Raw genomic sequence first — 6997 nt, forward strand, 5'->3', positions numbered from 1 at the left:
TGGTGAAACCTTACACTTGGCCAAGTAACAATTATTATTATTGACATAAAATCAGTAAAAAAAAAAAACAAAAGTACAATTTAGTATATTTTAAATTAACTCTATCTATATATTGAATTTATTTTTCATTTATAAATAGTTGCTCATACTTTAATTAATTACACGTAGATAATTTATTCCTGTAGTATTTATTTTTAGAAACTTCACTCTGAGCACTTAAAATTATAAATTAAATAAGACTGTTCCGAATTCCTTAAATTAATCTCAGACCCTTCACTCTGAGTATCTTAAATTAGTCTCAGAAAACTTCACTCCGAGTGTCTTAATATTATACTCTCAGAAACTTCACTCTGAGTAACTTATTAAATTACTCTCAGAAACTTCACTCTGAGTATCTTAAATTACTCTCAGAAACTTCACTCTGAGTATCTTAGATCTTATTCAGAAACTTCACTCTGATTATCTTAAATTTCACTCAAAACTTCACTTCGAATACCTTATTTTGCACTCACAAAATTCACTCTGAGTACTACTTATTTACTTTATCTAGAAAATTCAGACACTTTAAATTTACTTAAAAAAAAAAATACAAGTATTCATACATTTCCACACTAAATAGATTTGGTGAACCAATATATTTAAATAGAATATAAGAAAAATAAAAATTAATCACAATCGTCTATATTGACATCTATATCATCATCGTCGTTATCGTTATTCTCATCGATTTGTAAAGCAGACAAATGAATCCATGGTTGCATCCTATCAGCAGCAACGGTTGTTTTACGCTTTTTTTTCATGCCTTCAAAACCTGGTATTGGTGCCAGTTTATAACGATCGTTACCTAGGACCTTGGCTACTCTATACGGTCCCTCATAAACTGGCATGAGTTTAGTACTTTTGCCACTGTTATTAAATGCAGTTTTAACTATTTTGACAAGATCGCCTTTATTGTAGACGCGCGCCGGTCGTCTACCCTTATCATAATTCTTTTTTTGTATTGCCTGGGCTTTATTAATATTTTCTTTAACTTTATCTCGTAATGTTTCTATGTCTACCGTTTCTCGAGTTTCGTCAGTTATTTCATTCAAAATTGGGTTTACCTCGCTAACCATTAATGTGCCAAACATAACCTCGGATGGAGCTCTACCTGTGGATTTCTGGATAGTATTATTTAGTCCCCACTGTATTTTACCCAATTGATTATCCCAATCTCTTTCATTGTGTTTTAAATTTTGTGCAGTTAATGAATCAAGAATAGTCCGATTGTAGCGCTCTACTTGACCATTTGAACGAGGACACGCTACCGCATTCAATACATGCTTAATACCTCTATTTTGACAAAACTTTTTAAAAGTATTAGATGTAAAACAGCTACCTCTATCACTTACTATACGCTCTGGGGATCTAAACGTGTCGAAAATTCCTTCTAAAACTCTTACAACGTTTTGTGTATTCGTATTGCGGACTGGTCTTATAAAAATAAATTTTGTAAATGAATCTATAATTACTAGTAGGTGGGTGTGACCTCGTTTAGACCTGACGAAGGGCCCGAGATGGTCAATATGCAGGGTGTGGAAAGGCTTTCCAATTTTCTCTATAGGGTGTAAAAGGCCTTCGCGACTATTTGAGGACTTTTTGGCATAAGCGCACTCTATGCAAGCACTTACATATTTCTTAACAAACCGTTTCATTTTAGCAAACCAATATTTACTTTTGATTCTATCTATAGTTTTTTCAAAACCTACATGACCTATATCGTCATGATTCATCCTGCATAATTGCCATCTCGCACCCTTAGGTACCACCCAACGAATATCAGATTTATTACCATTTATGTACCTGAATAGCTTATTATCTTGTATAACATAATTATTTTTTATGTATTCTAGTCCTTTGTCATCTAATTTAGAATTCAGGATATCCCTAATCCTTCGCAATTCTGAGTCTCCTAACTGCAGAGTGAGAAGCCAATCTTGATCGCTTATTGACAAAACAATTGGCAAGGGTTCAGTATCACAACCTACAGAAACTTCAACCGGATTCCTAGAAAGAGCATCAACATGTGACATCTTTTTACCTGCCCTATATTCGATAGAACAGTCAAATTCTTGCAGAGTTAGCCACCAACGCGCTATTCTTGGTACTAAATCACGCTTTTGGAACGTTGACCGTAGCGCGCTACAGTCGGTTACTATTTTAAACGGTTTACCGAGTAGAAAAACTCTAAACTTTTTGAGAGAGCAGACAACAGCCAGAGTCTCCAACTCATATGAATGAAAATTTTTCTCCTCTGGTGCTGTCTGCCTACTAAAATATGCGACGGGCCTAAAGAACTCCTTTTCCGAAACACGCTGCATTAGAATGCCACCAATGCCTATTCTACTTGCGTCCGCGTGAACCTCGGTTTCTGCTGACGGATCAAATATAGCTAATACCGGTCGTACTGTTAGTCGCTCTTTCAAAGCCATAAATGCATTGGTTTGTTCTTCACCCCATGACCAGCAGGTATCTTTTTTTAAAAGTTTAGTTAGTGGATACGCTATCATCGCAAAACCCTCGATAAATTTTCTAAAATAGCTAACAAGACCAAGAAATTGGCGGACCCCATGAACATTGTCTGGACAAGGGAAATCACTCACACATTTTATTTTTGTTTCGCCAGGGCGTACTCCGTCCGAACTTATTTCGTATCCGAGATAATCAATTTTATTTTTCAAAAAACTACATTTACATAAGTTTAATTTTAGATTTGCTTCCTTTAATAACTGCAATACTAATTCTAAATTATCTAAACACTGGCTAGCGTCCCGTCCAAATATCAATACGTCATCGATATATACTGTCGCTTTATCAAAACGAGCCGAACCCAAAACACGGTTCATCATCCTCTGGAAAACAGCCGGTGCGTTTGCCAGACCAAACGGCATTCGATTAAACTCGTACTGGCCGTCGGGCGTGACAAACGCAGTTAGATGCTTAGATGGTTCAGCAATTGGTACCTGATAATATCCAGACATTAGATCCAGTGTGATGAACCACGCCTGGCCGGTTAACCTAGCAATTTCGTCGTCAATGAGTGGCATAGGATAGCGCTCTTTAATCGTAATAGAATTTAATTTCCTGTAGTCCACGCACATCCTTGTAGTGCCATCTTTTTTTCTAACTAAAATGATTGGACTCGCATAACTAGACACGGACTCCCTGACTATACCTGCATCTAACATGTCTTTTACCATTTGCCTTACATTATCGCGTTCATGATGAGACAGCCTGTAGGGCCTATACACGACAGGTTGCTTGTTATTCAACTCGATTACCATCTCTGTAGTAGTCGTGCAACCTAAACTCGCCATATCATTTGCAAAACAAGTTACGTACCGGTCAAGTAAGTCATAAAGCCGATTCTTATCATATTCTGAAACGTTTTCTCCTAATTTTACTTGGCTTTTATCAATATGTGAAAGAGATTTATCGAAATCAGCCGACACGTCAGTTGAAGTAACTCGATTAACAATATCTACTTTCTGAGCGCGAGCAAATATAAAATTTTCTACAAATATGGTTGGTATTGAACATGGCATTATTGTTACATTTAAATTTCCATTATTTACACTATATACACCGCCATATACAATATATTGTGCATTGGGTTTTCCTATCAGCTTAGTGGTTAATAATATGTCACCAGTGAAGTTTGTCCCAGTATAGGCATTAATATTCGCAACTCCGTGAAGCGGCACACTTCTTTTTACTTTTACTTTAATCAATGACTCTTCAGTGTCAGTACACTCATCATTTGCCGGTAGTATAGAGTCTACAGTTAAAAAATTTAGTCTCGTGGCGTCTTTGTAAATAACTACATGCGGTTGTTCAGAAAAAGATTGGCCTATCAACAATGGTTTCTCTAAATATTCGTCTTTAACTACCCTACATCCAACTAAAGCGCTCACATCATCTATTGTCATATCAACCGTAACCGTACCTAATGACTGGACTATAGTATTTCCGAAACCTATCATCGCTGTCGATTGTCCATTATGAGAGAGTCCTAATCCTTTTGACGCGGATTCTTTAATTAGAGTGACTTCACTACCTAGATCAACAAAACCTTCTAACGTAACATCGTTGATCTTTACCTGCTTTACAAATTTAGTACTTTCATTTGAACTAGCAATTCGCATGGTCTTTTTAATAGAATCTATCGAGTTAGAATTTTTGTCTTTAAAACATGTTTCAATTGTGTGTCCTATTTTATTACAGCCTTTGCAAACTAATAATGTCTTTGGGCACTGTGCGAAAAAATGACCCTTGTCCTTACAGTTAAAACAGAATATTGAATTTTGAATTGGTTTTCTATTAGGCTTACTATTTTGACCATTATCACTTACGGCACCGACAGTACTTCTATTCCTGGCTGGGACAATTTGCGAATTCATCGTCTCTTTGTTACTTAATAGAAATTTAAGCAATTGATTAGGTTCTGAACATTGCAGAGCAACGCAACTAGATTTTATAATTTTATCATTTATACCATGGATAATACAATCCACGGCCCGCTTTCCACGAATATCGCATTGATTAAGCAAAGCTAGTTTTTCATAGAAATAAACTTCGATTGGTTCACCATATCTACTTCGACGCCTAAGCATATCTTCCAGAGACTGGCCATAATTTAGTTCACAAGGAAAATTACTTATAAGCAAATTTTGCCACTCAGACCAAGAATATAACATGGTATCTAAACTTGCAACCCAAACCTTAGCCAGTCCCCGTAATTTTTGCATTGCAAAGTGAATAGTAGTGGTTTCGTCCCATCCATACACAGAGGCACATTCATTTACTTTTTTTAACCAAATATCTATACGCTGATTTTTAATAGAGGGATCAAACTCAGGGACAATGTTTTGATAATCTATACGTCTATTACTATGATTCTGTTCACCCTGTGCAGTTGGTTGGGACGAAAAACCATTTTTAAGAGACTGTATCAAATTAAATATGTCTTTACTACTAAAAACAGGGCTACGTGACCTTTGAGGTGACCTTCTGCTGGTTGATGGCTCGCCGTGTCGCCTTCTCTCGCCGTCTCGCCTTGCTCTATAACGATTGCTTCGGTTGCTGCCACGCCTGTGAACTTCTTCGCGTTCTTTTTGCAAATCTAATTCCAAGCGCCGAATGCGTCTCCGCTCTGCCTCAAGTTCTTGTTCCCGCATGTGCCAGTTGCTGTGGCTCCTACTGCGACTGCGTGGCTGCGAGCGCATGCTGCTGTGTGATCGTGAGCGCATGCGGCTGTGTGATCGTGAGCGCATGCGGCTGCGTGACCTCGAGTGTGTGCGAGATCTTGACCGCACTCGTGTACGGCTTCGATGTTGGCCACTATTTCGTGGGCGTTCAGAAACACTGGCGCGAATGCGCACCGGATAACACTGAAGGATGGGACTGCGACTTCGCATGTGACCCGTGCCATCATAGCTTTCACGTTGATCGAAGCTCCTGGTTGGAGTCACAAGATTGCGACTTTTACTCGCACGGTGTTGCCCATCCATAATCCGTAACAGTGTCGATCCCCACTTTCTGATTTGTAAAACAATACTGTACACTTATTGTTAAAATAAAACTCAAACTCTACGATCACTTTGTTTATTACATTAATTCTCCAATCACTCATTCAAATAACTTAACACAATCACGTTTATAACACGGAATACTTTTCAACACTTTCCTCTCTAACTATTTCAATTACTTTCTCACAGTAATTATAGTTATATTTTATAGCTCAAGCATCGAGCTCACACTTTACTGCTATGGACTATCCTCTAAGAAGGATCTCCACCAACTGTCCTGGAGGCTGGAAAAAACCTTCCAGTCCCCAGTTCCCTCTCTACTTTTAATAATTTAGGCGGGTAAAGTGTGAGTTCCGCTTGTGGCGCTAGTGCGCAATTTAAATAGCTTCCGCTTTTAATTTTAAGTCTTCCGCTTCCGCTTTTAATTTTAAGTCTTATTTTAATTGTTTGTAATATTTATATATATTTAAATAATTTCTAGTATTTATTTTTAACATTAAAATATTTATAAAATTAAATATTAAACTAACCACCGTTATTGACTTTCGACTAGCGTTAGTATAAAATAATATTATGAACATCCGTTTCTCTTTATGATCAAATAATTAACTAAAATATATTTTGATAATTCCATAAATGTGTAAATATTTTATTTACTTATTTAAGTATTTTATTTAAACATTTTACATTTTACATCATTTATTCTATTTAATTTAATCAAAAACTTGAACCTTACAAATCTAATGAAATACGGTTTCCGATGGAGCAGAAAAATATGGTGTATGTGATTTATCGCATGAGTTACATTCGTGTAATTAAATTTAAATTTATTCATGTTAATTGTGTTTCGATTTCACCATAATTTATTTAAGCAGCGGCTTACAACTACAATGTTATTAACCATTTATTTTAATGATTACATGAGATTAAATCTGTTCAAAAACCGTGGTAAGCTCCGCTTTTCTGGATCAGAGAGTTGGTGTAATGTATATTAATAAATAAAATATATGAATTTAAATTTTTGTTGGTCTCGCTAAAACTCGAGAACGACTGAACCGATTTGGCTAATTTTAGTGTTGAAATATTATATCAGTCCAGGAAAGGTTTGTATAATGGGTAAGGAAAATGATACGTAGAGTACCGGGTCATCTAGTTTTATTCCGGATATTTTAAGGATACATTTGATTGTTTCTTAGTTTTTTATTGAGTTTTACTCTTAATTAAGGTGATGTTTTTAATATTTTAAGGTTTAATTTAAGGTGTTTAACAAAATTCTGTGCCACAAAATTTCTGACAACGCGCGTCTAAAATATTTCAACCCACTGGTTTAGGTTTAGGTTTAAAGACTTTATTCTCAGAAGACATACAGTCACTTATATGGGAACTTAAAACTAAAGTTACATTTTTTACAGTGGTCATTATTACAGTAA

The sequence above is a fragment of the Aricia agestis genome, chromosome 15 (genome assembly GCF_905147365.1).
Source record: "Aricia agestis chromosome 15, ilAriAges1.1, whole genome shotgun sequence".
In the NCBI taxonomy this organism is placed as follows: Eukaryota; Metazoa; Arthropoda; class Insecta; order Lepidoptera; family Lycaenidae; genus Aricia; species Aricia agestis.